Consider the following 15,177-nt stretch of genomic DNA (forward strand, 5'->3'; position numbering starts at 1 on the left):
TAGAGAGAGAGAGCACAAGCAGGGGGAGGAGCAGAGGGAGAGGGAGAAGAAGGCTCCCCGCTGAGCAGGGAGCCCAAGGTGGGGCTGGATCCCAGGAGAGGACCCTGAGATCATGACCTGAGCCAAAGGCAGACGTTTAACCGACTGAGCCGCCCAGGTGCCCCTCTGCCTCCGTCTTTCTGTGACATTGTCCCTGCATGTACCTGTGTCCGCGTCTTGTTTTTTAGAATAATCCAGTCACACTGGATTAAGATCCTCCCCACTCCAGTCTGACCCCATCTTAACTAAATATATCTGCAACAACACTATTTCCAAATAAGGTCACGTTCTGAGATACTGGGGGTCTAGACCTCAATATGTCTTTCTCTTTTAGCGGGGACACAATGCCCCCCATAACACTCTCTCTTCCTAATCAACACCTAGTTAAATGTCCATGCCTCTGCTTTTTTATGCAGCAGTGCTTGAGCCTCATTCCATATTCTAACTTAAAAAAAAAAAATCAACCAACAAGTACACTGCCTGTAGTATTTCTAGAGATCCAGAGAAATTCAGTGTCACCATTCGGGGATGCACTGGGCTATAAGTATCAAACACCAAGCTGCAGTGGTTTAAGCAAAAAAGTGGCTTTTCCATCTGTGAACAATCTGGAGTTGGCACCGGGCATTGTGGGAGGCCAGCAGCTAGATGGAACCAGGGCCAGGACCCCCCAGTTCCTGGGGTCCCCTCACTATCCTTCTAGGTTCCTTAAGAGACCCTGACCACAGAGAGTTGCAGTTTTGTCCCCATTTTACAGCCAAAGCAACTGAAGCTCAGATAATCACATGCTTACCTTTCCCTGCACCGTCTGCTGACAGACCTCTGCCTGGGCCTCACTGGCCAGACGTGTGCCACTGCTACTTCTAGAATTCTAGAACCGAGGCAGGTTGGGAGACATGCCAGAGTGGGGCACATGGCCACTCAATGAGCAAGCACTGTTTGCAAAGGAAGAAAGCAAGAGGGAGTGTTGGAGGCAATATAACGTGTCTCCCACAGTTCTCCCTGCCTCTAGGTCTAGACCCGGTACATTGAGGGCCCTCGAAGGGTGAGGCATTGTGCTACGGGCTATCTGAATTATGTCTAAAAATTAGAAATTGGGGCACCTGGGTGGCTCAGTTGTTAAACATTTGCCTTTGGCTCAGGTCATGATCCTGGGATCCAGGGATCAAGGTTCACATCGGGCTCCCTGCTCGGCGGGGAGCCTACTTCTCCCTCTCCTACCTGCTTGTCCTCCCTCTCATGCTGTGTCTTTCTCTGTCAAATAAATAAAAACCTTAAAAAAAATAAAAATAATAAAAATTAGGGGTGCCTGGGTGGCTCAGAGGGTTAAGCCTCTGCCTTTGGCTCAGGTCATGATCTCAGGGTCCTGGAATCGAGCCCCGCATTGGGCTCTCTGCTCAGCAGGGAGCCTGCTTCTCCCTCTCTCTACTTGTGATTTCTGTCAAATAAATAAATAAAATCTTTAAAATAATAATAATAAGAAGAAGAATTAGAAACCGTGGTATTTAGTTCATGGACTCCTAAACACCTGTGAGGCACATGCTAGTAAGGTCCCATTTTTCAGATGAGAAACCTGAGGCTCAGACAGGACTGGTAGAACCTTACTGAGATACTCTTTTAGCAAATATTTATTGAACATCTACTGTGTGCCAGGCCATTTGGGCACTGGAGATACAACAGTGAATGAACTGAACGCTTCCCCCCCAGTCTCTGCCCTCAGGAGGGGAGGAGGGAGGGGGGAGCACCCAGAAATAATACAAGTAATATCAGTTCTGGGAATTACACCTAGTGTAGGCCAGGCACTGTTCTGAGGGCTCATCCGTGTTGGAACTGAGACTCAGAGAAGTGAAGCAACGTGCCCAACGTCACACAGCCTGTAACTGTGAAGCCACGATTTGAACCCAGGTTCCAGAGCCTGAGCTCAGGTAAGTAATATAATGTCAGGAGGTGATAATACAAGTGAGGAGGGCTAAGTGGCCAGGGAAGTTCCTTCTGAGGCGTGGACATATGAGCAGAGACGGGAATAAAGAGAGGAGGAGCTGTAGAGAGATCTAGAAAGAAGTGCCAGTGGGAAGTCACAGGTGGGACACGGGTGTGTTTGGGGGCTCAGCGAGGGGCCAGTGTGGCTGGAGCAACAGGGCTAGGAGCTGTCCTACCCACTTGACACTTACTACTTCTTTTCAGCATCATAAAAGACTCATGACATAGGCTTTTGTAATTATCTTCATTTGACAGATGGGGAAATTGAAGTTCTAAACGGTTAAGTCAGCCACCCAGCGGGGAGGCCACATAGCCAGAAAGAGGTGGCCCAGGTAGCCTAGCCTTGACTCCATTGCCCAACCGCAAGACAAAGAGCAAATGCCAGCAGGCTTGAGGGCTACCTGGAGGAGGTGGCTGTCAAGGGGACTTTAAGGGATTGGAGGAGTAGGGAGGGGGAAAGCGGGGAGCTGCTGCAATGAAGACTCCGACTGAGGATAGCACATGAATATGTTCCAGGGGGCAGTTCTTAGAGGACAGATTTCCAGGCACAGCCGTGCCTCGGCCTCCCCCAGGCCAGCTCTGCGAAGAAAAGGGAAGGCAGCAACAGGGGTTTCATTAGCGCCTCAGAGGCCCCAGCAGCCCTGGGGGGATGAAAAGGACCGGAGAAGGGAGCCATCCTAATTTTGGCACACCTGGCAGGGGGCACAGGGCCACTGAAAAGGAAGCAGCTGGGGCCGGCTGGGCAGGCCCTGTCATTGTTCCAGCTGGATCTGCCGTCAGCGCTTCAAATGCAAAACCAGAGTAAAGGGGGTGGGGGCGCCGGTGGCCTGTGCTCCTCCTTTAATAGACCAAAGGACCCTGGCGGCTTAGCTCTTTTTCCTAATTTAAAGATATTTTCAGGCGTTTGGGAGCTCCCCTATGGTGCAGCAGGAAGGTTGGAATGGGGGGCCTTAAAACTCTCATCGTGGTTGCCGATGGGAGGATGGGGGAGCAGGCAAGGAAGTGGAGGTCCTCAGAGTGGTTTGGGACCAAGGATGCGACCCTTGGGGAGTAAGGAGGTCACTGGGTTCTAGGCTCTCTTCTGCCTCCGCTTCCCCTCTTGGGCACCTCAAAAGGCCTCTCCAGAAAATAAAACCCATGCAGATGTACCCAAATATCCATCCCTGCTAAGAAAAGGGGGGTTGATCTTCGGGGTCCACACTGTAGGCCTTGAGTTGAGATGTCGTAGGGGTCTTGCCCCATGCCAACGCCTGGGCAGGGCAGACGGGCCACAGGGGAGGTAGGTTATCAGAAGCCTGGGAAAGCAGAGGGATGAGGCTGCCCATCTGCCCAGAAGACTGATGGGGGAGGTGTGTTCCCTCTCAGTTTGGCACTTCTGGTACCAAGGCAGGAAAGAGGGTGGGGAGCCAGGCCAAGGGGGTGCAGCTACCTCTATGTTGGGGGATGGCGCTCCTTGGCTCATCTCCACGGAGAAGGTCCACAGGAACCAGGAGAGAGCCAGGCAGGGACCCTGGCTGGAGGGGAGGGTGTAGCCTAGGGACAGCTTGGGGTGGGGGGAGGTCCATTCCCTTTAACCCAGGCTCCCCTCACTGCCTTTTTCTCTGCACCCCTCCCACCCGTTTCTTCCCCTCCTCCCTCCCTCGCTCACCCCGTCCCAGACCGCTCACCTTCCTGCCCCCCCCACCTCCGTCCCCCTCCCAGCTCCCTGGCTAGATCTCCAGACTCCCGCGGTGCCCCCTCCATGGGCTGCCTATCTCTTCCCTCCTCCAGGCTCCCAGCCATTCCGCACCCCCCCACCGCCCCTCCCCCCCCCCCCCAATCCTGCCCTCCTCTCTCTGACTGGCTCCCGCTTCCCCACCGGTCTCCCAGCGCCCCCCTTCTGTCTCCCTCTCTCTTCCCCTTCTTTCCTTCATCCCGGCCTCTCTTCCCACCTTCCCCAGCAGGAGAGAGGGCCCGCACTCTCCCCCCTCCAGCCCCCTCCCCGGCCGGCGGCTCGGCTCCGCGCCCTCCGCTGGGGCCGCCGCCATCTTGCAGGATGCTGGGGAGGGAGCGGCGAGCAGGCAGTGGAAACAATGCATCTTTTATGAAGTCCTCCCCCCTCCACGCCTGGAAATCTTACATTAACGCGACATTGATTTCCCTCGGAATAGAGGGGCCTCTTGTGCGCCCCCAGAGGGGCCGGAGGGCGGGGCGGGACGCGGGGAGGAAGGGGCCATGGTGGGGGGGGGTCCGCTTCGCGCCAGGGGTCCAGCAGCCGGCGCCCCCCATCCTGCTCTACACCCCGGATCCCGAGACCGCGCAGGGGCAGCCCCCGAAAATGGGCTCCTCCACGGAGGGACGCAGTGGGCCGGTTCTCAGAAGGGCGTCCGGGAGCGAGGCTTTGGAGTAACTCCTGGACCGAGGGCGCCCAGCGGAGTCCCTCGTCAGTCTGGGCTGCCCCTGGGCCCGCTCTCTGCGGCCAAATCCGATGGGCCGCGTGTTTCCCCCCAAACAGCCTCCTGGGCCCCCCTAACCCCTCCCCGCCCAGTTTCCTTCCTCTCAGCTCTCCCATCTTGCCACCGAACTCCCATCCTTTCCAGTTCCCGCCTCCCTCCTCTTTCCTCGTTCTCTCCCGCCCCCCCTTCTCCCTTCCCTGCTGACTGCTCGCTCCCCCCACACCCCCCTCCTTGCGTGCTAATGGCCCGGTGGCAGGCGGCTCCGCGGCTGTTTCCGGGGGAGTCGGGTTTGCAGCCAGGGGAGATGCTGGAGCGATGGGGGGGGGGGGGGGGAATATACACACATAAATCTGGGGTAAAGGCGGGGGGGCTAATGGGGCTGGCCGCCGGGGCCCCCCACCCCCCCCCCCCCCCCCCCCCCCCCCCCACCACCACACACACAGATACTCAACCACCAACCAGGGCTTACTGGCTTTCCTAAGGCCCATGGATCCTTGTCATCTCTGAATGGGTCCCCCTGGATATACAGGGCCCAGGCTAGTTTGGGACACCTCATGCCACATTGGATCTCAGTTCAATTTGCAGCTTGCCACGTGCCTGCCCTGCAGCGTAGAGCAAATAGGGACCACCACAGAGACAGGTAGATTTGGGGGATCGGCTGTACCCCCCTCACCAAGTTGTCCCCCACCTTCTGGAAACCTATCTCTAGGTTTTCTAAGGCCATGCCACACACAACATGGTATCTTTCATATAACTGAAAAGTCAGACTTGGATTTTCTTGCCCTTTCCTCATTTCTTGGATGTGTGACCTTGGGCAAGTCACTTGACCTCTCTGAGACTCCATTCCCTCTAAGTTGAGGATGATAATAACCATCTTCAACTGGAACCTGAAGCATGGTTCTCCCACAGGTTCACTGTTATGTGAAAGACACCAGACAGAAGGGGGCATGCGCTTTGGTTGCATTTATACGAATTTCAAGGACAGGCAAACTCATCTATGATGACAAAGTCAGACTGGGGGATATAGACTTCCAGGAATGGGCGTGAGGGCATTTTCTGGAGGGACGGACATACTCTGTCTCGGTATGGGTGGTGGATACACAGGTATATACATGCACAAAGCTCACTGAGCTGAAACTTAAGATCTGTGCAGTTCATTTTATCCATGTAATACTTCATTCAAAGAAAAGAAAATATCCCCCACACATCACCCACTTCTTCCCACTTCTATGGTCCTCGCCCTAGTCCTGCCCCCCTCTTGTATCTGGATTATCACTGCTTCTGCCCTGGGCTCCTCCTCTCAGTCTTTGCAGGTGCCCAGAGGGGTCTTCGGAAAGGCAAGAAGTTCAGGATGTCATTCTGTTCAGAACACTGCAATCCATCCCCATGGCTCTTAGATTCGATTCAAATCCCTCACTTGGCCTCTTCGGGATCCCTCTCCCCAGGGATCCCTCTCCCCATAGCTTTCTGCACCCCAGCTTCATGGAGCCTTTGCACTGACTGTTCCCCTTCCTACAACACCCTCCCCCCCCCTAGATCTCACTTGGTTAGCTCTACCACCTTCTTCACGCCCCAGCTCCATGTCACTTCATTCCTGGGACTCTTCCAACCACCCCCAGTCACTCTCTATCCTCCACCTCTCTGGCACTTTCCCCACTCTGATACGGCCTTGATTATTTGTCTGCAGGTTACAATCTGCCTCACCATTCCCCACTGGAACACAGTCTCTTTTTAGACCCTGATTTTTATTCTGTGTGTCCCACAATACCTGGCATCTATTAGATTTTCAAATATAGGTTGAATAAGTGAATTAAATAAGAATGTTGTAATGATTTAAGGATATAATGGATGGAAAGTTCTTGGTTTGTCACGGGCATTCAATAAGTCAGGGCACCTGTCTTCTTCATGAAGAAGGAACAGGAAAAATAATAATCTGTGGTTATTTACTCTCGTGGCTCTCCATCCAGAACTTAGGGAGATAATTTGGCGTAGGAAATATTCTCCCAGAAGGAAGATATTTGTAATAGTTTCTGACAAAGGATGCACGTCCATTATATATAAAGAGCTCCTACAAATCAGTAAGGAAAAGACAACCAAATGTATAAAATGATAGGAGACTCAAACAGCTAGCAAAACAGAGTATCAAAGTAGAAAATACGCACATGAGAAGATGCTGAATGCCATCAGTCATCAGAAAAATGCATATAAAACAATGAAATACCACAACACAACCGACTGGAATGGCTAAAGTGAAACAGACTGATGGTACCAAGTGTTAGCAAGGATGTGGACAACTGGAGCTTTTTTTTTTTTTTTTTTTAAAGTAGGCTCCATGCCCACATGGGCCTTGAACTCATGAACCTGAGGTTAAGAGTCATGCTCTACTGCCTAAGCCAGCCAGGTGTTCTGGAACTTTTTTTTTTTAAACTCATTTTTATTTTTGTTTAGTAATCTCTACACCCAATGTGGGGCTTGAACTCAGGACCCTGAGATCAAGAGTTGCATGCTCTTCCGACTGAGCCAGTCAGGCATCCCGGCACTTTCATACACTGCTGATGAGAATGTAAAATGCTCTAGTCACTCTATTTAGGAAAACTCTTTGATGGTGTCTCCTAAAAATGCACACACACCTGCCCAGTGACCCAGCCGGTGCACTCCTGGGTACTTACCCAATAGAAATGTACACTGTGTTCACATACAAGAATGTTCATGGCAGCTTATCTCAAAACCAATCTGTTAACAAGCCAAATATCCATCAACAGTAGAATAAATAAGCCAATTGTGGCACAGTCTCGCAATGGAATATTACACAACAAAGAAAAAGGACAGGGTACTAATACTAATAATGGTAAGGATGCGTCCCACAGGTTCAATGTTAAGTCAGAGACACCAGACAGAAGAGGGCACGCAGTATGGTTGCATTTATATGAAATTTAAGGACAAACAAAACTCATCTATGATGACAAAGTCAGATTGGGGGATATGGACTTCAGGAATGGGCATGAGGGTGTTTTCTGGAGGGATGGACATATTCTCTCTTGGTTTGGGTGGTGGATACACAGGTATATACATGCATGCAAATCCATTGAGCTGAAACTTATGATCTGTGCAGTTCACCTTACCCGAGTAATACCTCAGTCAAGGGTGAAGAAGGGAAGAAGGAAACACAAAAGAAAATGTCCCCTAGAGCTGTGTATGGACCACAGGCAGTGTGAAACCTGATGTGTTCCTCCTCTGAGGCTTCACAATAGTGTTCCAGGGTGGACAAAAGTTGGAAAATGTAAGCAGCTGCCCCAGATTCAGGATGGAAGTTCAAGGGTAGTGGCGCCCCTCCCTGTGTCTCCGGGGTGATGTGGACTCCTAGCCTCCTCTGGCACCGGATATGGGTGGTCCAGTCTCAGGACAAGGGGGTGCCCTTGAGGTCTCCTTCCTACCCCTTCATCCCCTCCAGCCCAAGCTGTGGGCCCAGCCACCTCCTGTATCAGAAACTGCTAGTGAGTCTGGTTGCTATGACAACAGGGCTGCAAGGCCCCCAGGAACCTGCTGCTCAGCCTTATTGCATGGGGAGCTTTCCCCCCCTTTAAAATGAAATGGGAGTCGGGGGAGGGGGAGCCCCCTGCCTCTGATCTTGAAGGAGATCCTTGCTCCTACCAGCTTTGTCCCAAAGCCCTGGTTATGAGAGGAGGTTCTGTGTGGAACCCAGACAGTGGTTAAGGATGGAAAAGGGAGGGGTATCTGCTCCCTGGGTTATACTAGTCCTCCTAGTCCTTTAAAAGGCCAAGAAAACAGTCTTTTTCTAGCATTTTTTCCTGTTTGCTTATTCATTATTGTCCACCCCACCCCCCAGAGGAAGTGCGGGGTGATGGGTAGAGGGAGCATTGCATTTGGAGTCAAAAGACAGGTGGAGGGTCTGGAAACCTTACTGTGTGGCCTTGACCCACTCCTTAACCTTTCTGGTTCCTCTTTTACCAAATCAAGACAATCATAGCTCCTGGTTCATAGCTTATTATCAGGACTCATGAGGACTCACCCCTGAAAAGCACTGAAAACAACTTCCAGACTACGGCTGTTACTCAATACATCTGTTGCTGTATTTAGATGCCAGGTCCTGTGCCAGTCACTCTCCTGTGTAATAATGTATGTAATCCTCACAAGCAGCTTTGCGGGATGATCATTGTCATACCCATTTCATAGATTAGGTAACAGAGGCTTGAGTACTTTTATAGAGAGGGCATTCTTCAGGATCCCAGAAGTCCTGCACCCTTGAGCCACCCCAAGCTCTCCACTCAGCTGTCATATGGGCTGGTGGTTCCCTGCTGAGGGTGCAGAGAGGATGTCCTCTATGTCCTATCTTCCTGGCCCCCGTGTGTGTTAAGAGAGTCATAGCTGCTTCAAGGACAGTGTTATGGTCGGCGATAAGTCATGAGTGCTTCCTGATCCTGCCCCTCCGTCTGTTATGTTCTACAAGGGATGTAGGAAATCCCTCCTCGGGGAAAAAAATGCACGTATTACAGATGAACCCTCCTGTCCCCCATCCCCGTTTCCTCATTAGAGGACCCACTGTTGTCTGTTTGGGGTATATCCTTACAGATCTTTTCCTAAATATTTACATACACCTATACTATACCCACCTGTATAAATACAGTCTTCGCGCGATGTCTTAATCTGAGTTCCCTCGAAGACAACGACTCTGAGATAAGCAAAGATTTGGGGGTAAGTTGTGGGTCTGGGAGGTGATCCCAGAAACAGCGGTAGGGGATTGGTGAAGTCAAAAAGGAAAGGCAGGTTGTGATTTCCAAGATGGCCACCCCTCATTTTTATCACCTGGTACAGGCTCTTTCTACAACGTGCTCCTCCCACAAGAGGCGGGGTCTGTGCGCCTCTCCTTGAATCGGGGTGGGGTTTGTGACTTCTCCGACCAATGGAGTGTAAAGAAAGTGATTCTGACAGGTTTCAGAGGCTGGGTCCCAGAAGGCAGGATGGCTACCACCTGGCTCTGCCCAGTTTGCTTTGTTTTCTCCTCCTCCTCCTCCTTTCTTTTTCTCAGTGCTTGCCCTTGGCATCCAGCCATGTTGTACGGAAGCCCAGATCCCGTGAGGGGCCACATGTGGGTGTTACAGACAACAGTCCTAGTTAGGTCCTCCGGCAACAGCCCGCATCAGCCACGTATCGTGCAAGGAGTCGTCCCCTTCAGAGGACTCCAGCCCTCGTCTTTGAGGCTTGAAGCTGAGGTGTCTCAGACACTGGGGAGCAGAGACATGCAGTTCCCCTGTGTCCTGTCTGAATTCCTGATTCGCAGAAATATGAGAGATAATAAATGATCATCATCTTAAGCCACTGAATTTGGGTAATTTGTTAAGCAGGATTAGATAATTAATACAACAGGGAAGGTAGGAAACTAACAGGGTGGGGCATTAGTGCGCAGGTGACCCCTGTGGACACCTGGGGCTCATTCCCGCTGGGAACAGCTGGGTGTTGATTGTGCATCTGCGTTGCCCCCCCCCCCCCCCCACACACACACCGAGTTGGGGCATATCCACCAGCTCCCATGCCTCCCTGACTGAGGGCTGCTCCTGGGGCCAGTAACAGCACTGCCCACACCTAAGAGAAGTCTCCCAGGTGGGGATGTGGCTGCTTGGGGTGTCCCGCTGTAAGCCTGTGTGGAAACTGTCCACTAAAGCCTCAGGCGACTCCAGATGGCCCCAGGGCAGTCGGCAGGCCATTGACCACAATGCTACTTCCTGCTTTCCAGCAGTCTTGACATGGATTGAATCATACTGCACACATTGTTATGAAAGTTGCTTGTATCACTGTACTCCTGATACGTGTATCTTTTGAGGGCTGCACCACACGGCCATAAACTGGGGGACTTAAAGCAATAGGAACGTGGCCAGAACGAGGCCAGAAGTCGGAAATCAAGGTGTTAAGAGGGCCACACTCCCAGGGAAGGCTCTAGGGGAGAATCCTTCCTGGCCTCTTCCAGCTTCTGGGGGTTCCTGGCATTTCTTGACCTTCTTCTCTGTGTTTCTCCAAACCCCCTTTCCTTTCTTGTGTAAGGACCCCAGTCTCTGAGCTTGGGGCTCACTCTAAAATCCAGAGTGATCTCAACTTGAAAGCCATACATCACTGCATCTGCAAAGACTTTATTTCCAAATAAGGCCCCGTTCGCACGTACTGGGGTTTGGACTTGGGCGTCCTTTTTTTTGGCGGGGAGAGGGCACAATTCAATGCACACTATCATCACAATAGATTTGGGTGCTTTTTTGCACCGCCCCTTTTTTTTTTTTTTCTGGTCTCGTTTCCCATAGTAGGGGCCATAATTCACTTAATAATTGATCATTCCCCACAGCTAGATCTTAGATTGTTACCAGGTTTTTGTTCTTGCCAAAGTCCTTGTCTGTACCATCTTATGCAGAAGAATAAATATTTCTCCAAAAGGGGTTTCCACCAGTGGAAGAGCTCCCCGGTTCTGAATTCTACATTAAGGAGGGGAGGATAAGGTGGTTCCCATGTGGCCTTCAAGATTGACGCTTCATTGGGGTGCCTGGGTGGCTCAGTGAGTTAAGTGTCTGACTTTTGATTTTGGCTCAGGTCATGATCTCATGGTTGTGGGATCGACCCCCAGCATGGAGAGTCTTTCTCTCCCTCTCCCTATGCCCCTCCTCTCCTCCACGGAAAAAAAAAAAAAAAAAAAAAAAGATTGAACTTTCACCCTCTTCCACCCTTCCCTGGGGTGCTGGGGCGGATGGGGGCTCCCTGGTTTTCTGGCTTCCTCAGCTTCAGCCAAAAGGAGGCTCTGGTTGAAGATGGAGAGCAGGTGGGGAGTGGGGTTAGCTCTGAGCCTGTCCTGCAAGCTGGCCACTCACCTGAGTGGGACCACAGCTCCTTGGGGTGGTAATGGCTCCCCAGCCTCACAGGGGCCCACACACCCTTATACTATAGCTTCTCTCATTCCTATAACAGACCGCAAGTCACCTACTTAACAGAGTGCTTCCCTTGGGGACCCTAACCACAATGGGTTTTTTTCCTTTTGAGCTTTTCCTCTTACCTAAAGGGTTATATTTAGAAAGAATTTTAAAATATTTAGCTTTATTATTATTGTTACTAGCACAGGCAGGAAACACTCAGAGCGCACGGAGAGGCAAAAGCCATCTCCCACATTTCCAGCCTTGAGGATATCTCCGTTGATCTTCACGTGTTTATTCTTCTAGTCTTTCTTGGGGCAGGACTTTGAGGTCACACAGAGCCGGGTCTGGGTCCCAGCCTGGCTGCTACATGCTGTGTGATCTTGGTGAAGTTTCTTAACCTCACTGAGCTTCTGCTTCTTCATCTATAAATGCAGTAGTCGTAGTACCCACTTCCTCGGCTTGCTGGGAGGTGCAAATGTCCAGGATTGATAATACCAGCTCTTATCACATACATCAGGGTTACAGGTAGCTCTTCAAATCCCCTTCCAGGCTTTCTATAAATAACAGGATCTCAGCCTTCCTTTTTTTGGCTTTTTTTTTTTTTTTTGAGGTCTTATGTCTATTTTTATAGTTTTTCTGCTAGCCCGTAAAAAATTCAAGTTAATGTTTATCTAGTACTCGCTAGGTACCAGGCACCATGCTAGACGTTTGTTAACAATTTTCTGTAACCCTCACAATAACCCATTTTACAGAAGGAAGCAGGCAGGCAGGGCTAGGGAGCGCTGGAGGCAAGATTTCTTCCCACTCTTTGCCTTCAGCACTGCTGGTTTGTCTAGCCTGAGTAACCCGGCCAGTTGTTATTGTGTCTAAACTAGGAGCAAAGGGGCTGTAGGTAAAGACCATGACCATCAGTTCAATTCAATTCCACAAAAATATATTGACCACCCACCACATGCCAGGTGTTAGGTTCCTCGAGACAAGAAATAATGGGATCCCCCCTCTTTCTGGAGCTTATACACCTTCTGGTCACATGCTTTCATTGATGTACAGACTTTGTGTCATGTGCTTCAGGTCATAGAGTTTTCTCTTGCATTTGGCTGCTCCGTTGAGGTCCCAGTGGTTAAAGGTGTTGGAAAAATGCCTGGGGGACAATATGTTGAGGTTGTTGGTCTTGCCTTGTTTAGGGGTTAAAGCCAGTTGTGTAGGGGAGGGGAGTGAGGGGAAGGGCAGAAGACTAGTCCAGAAGGTTAGGGGCTCAAGCTCTGAACCCCAAATGACTGGATTTGAATCCCAGGTGCATGGTTACTTGGGGTGTGACCTTAGACAAGCTCCCTCACCCCCCCTCTGCCTCCATTTCTCCATCTGCAGAGTAGACCTCATCATGATAGCATCGTGCCTTCTAGAATTGTGGCGAAAAATCAGGGAGCTCTATAAAGCTTTAGACAGCTTCCGGCAGGTGGCAAGCGCTCCAAGGGGGACAGAGACTAGACAGTGATCCCTCCAGGCTCCCGGGGGAGGTGACTGGGGGAGGACCCTGATTTTGAACCTGTGCAGGGCTGGTGCGGAGGACTAAGAGGGAGCCAGGACCCCAGCCTGGGCTTCATGGGGGCTGCTGAATAGGGTAGAGGTGGGGGTGAGGGGTCTGGCTGACCCCAGCAAGCCTGTTAATTACCTCTCAGGGTCACGGGTCTTAAGGAGCCCCTCAGCGGGATCTCACCCGGCCCTCTGTATATTGATCTCATCTAATCTCTCAGCTGGCGGGCGGGTCTCTAAATCCTCCTTAATTCGCCTTTTCTGCCCCTGCTGGGCAGGGAGGCCCCAGGCAGGGCTTAGCTTGCAGCGAATGAGGGAAGCCAGAGCACTTTGGGGGCCATCTCTGCCCATCATAGCAGAGGATGGACAGCGCAATATGTACGCGCGGGGAGGTCCCCCAGGTGGAGGTGGGGCACGCTGGCACTTTTTTTCCCTCTGCCAGCCAGGGCGCCAGGACCCCGCCCCCTGCTCCCCACAGTCTGGGAATCCACCTCTGGCTGAGGAAGCTGGGAATAGGCCCCTCCTGGGCAGCCGCAGCCCCCCACTGTCCCCATGTGGGTTTGGGGGGCGCTGGAGGATGTTTGGGGAGCTGGCAAAGGGCACTGCTTTTCTTCTCCCCTCTCCTTGCAGAAGCCAAAGCTGCTGGAAGAAGCCTCCTGGTGCGGGCCTGGCTGAGCTCTTCTGGGATGATTAGGGTCTGTGAAGGGCACCTGGCTTTACCTGGAGTTGCCTGCGCTTTTCCTGCCCTTGGGCGATGTCCATTGTCTCCCTGGTTGTCTGAGAGGCCTCGGTTTCCACCTTTGAAATGAGCTCTGGTTGGATGGTGGGGAAACCAGGGGTTCCCGAGCTGCCTGGTTCTGCGGGGCGGGGTCCAGAAGGGAGGCTGGTGGGACTTGTGGGGAGCTAGTAGAGGAGAGGGGATGCAGACGTGGACTCCAAGAGGAAGCATGGTGACATGTTTTAACTCTCGGAACAGAGGCCAGCCTGGGTTTGAATCCTGCCTCTATGACTTTTTGCTGGGAGACACTGAGCAAGGGACTATGGCTCTGGGGGTCTGTTTCCTCACAGGTGTTACTTGTCACCGTCTCTGGGTCAAGAACTCCTCTGAGGGAGTGCTCCTTCCGACCAAGAGGAAAGGTCATCAACCAACAGGTAAGTGAAGAACGGTGAGGGGCAGCAGCAGGTGGTAGGACCTCCTACCTTCTGGAGGTCCGGGCTGCTCGCTGAAGCTGCCATGAGCACTTGTCCTCACCTGGAGTGGCATGCATGGCGCGGGCATAAGGTAGGTCTCTGGAGGTGGGGGCTGCCTGTTGGAGGGTCTGGGCAGGCTCCAGCTCTCATCTCCCTCCCTGGAATGCATGGGGGAACTCTGTGGTCTTGTCTGAGTTCAGGGTCAGGCACGGGTGTGCCCTGATCGGTGCCTCGTGGTGGTTGGATGTCCCTGGCACACACCTGGAGCACATCTTCAGGCAGCCACTGGTCCATCTCAATCCTGCTCCATCAGCATCAGAGACCTGGGTGAGGTCACATTTCCTGGTAAAACACAAAATCAGGAACCTGGAAAGAGTGTTTGCTGTATGCCAGGCACTGTTCTAAGCATTTCCCATTTATTAACTCACTTAATTTCAATCTCAAGTAGGTGGAGAGGCAGGCAGAGAGAAAGAGAGGAGGAGGAAGCAGGCTCCCCACTGAGCAGAGCCCGATGCGGGGCTTGATCCCAGGACCCTGAGATCATGACCTGCGCCAGAAGGCAGAGGTTTAACCCACTGAGCCATCCAGGTGCCCCACCTCACTTAATTTTTATGACAACCTGTAAGTAGGAGGCCCATCAGTGCTGCTGGCCAAGAACTGTGCTTCCTGCCCTCCTTGTGGAGGAGGTCACCTGACTGGTTCTAACCAATGAGTTGTGAGTGGAACTGACACCTGTCTTTCCCAACTAGAGCATTTAGTTGCCTGTGCATGACCTTCCAAAGCTCTTATTTCCTTTTGGTATGACCGGAAGCAATGTTCTAGAATGTTCCGGAGTGTGACTGCTCCACCAGTGACCATGATAAAAAGAGCCTCCCTGTGATGACCCAAAACAGACATGAAGCATGAGTGAGAAATAAACCTTGTGATTTTCAGTCACTGAGATGCTGAGTTTCTTTTGTTTCTGCAGCCTCACCTAGCCTCACCATTAGAAATTACACCCCCATTTTACAGATGAGAAAACTGAGACACAGGTTAAGTCGCTTGCCTTAAGTCATCCAGCTAGTCAGAGTTCGAATCTGGGCAGTTTGATTCCA

The 15,177-nt window shown here is 51.9% G+C and overlaps 1 long non-coding RNA gene across 1 annotated transcript in view; it reads left to right on the top strand.

Moving 5' to 3' along the window:
- The window catches only part of LOC132009703 (uncharacterized), a 43,774-nt gene that overhangs the window by 9,982 nt on the left and 18,615 nt on the right, over positions 1-15,177 (top strand). Inside the window, exons 3-4 of the long non-coding RNA XR_009402042.1 lie at positions 13,523-13,587; positions 13,961-14,044. This is a non-coding gene — a long non-coding RNA (uncharacterized LOC132009703). The remainder of the gene's footprint in view (positions 1-13,522; positions 13,588-13,960; positions 14,045-15,177) is intronic.

This window comes from Mustela nigripes, chromosome 2, assembly GCF_022355385.1.
Source record: "Mustela nigripes isolate SB6536 chromosome 2, MUSNIG.SB6536, whole genome shotgun sequence".
NCBI classification, from domain to species: Eukaryota; Metazoa; Chordata; class Mammalia; order Carnivora; family Mustelidae; genus Mustela; species Mustela nigripes.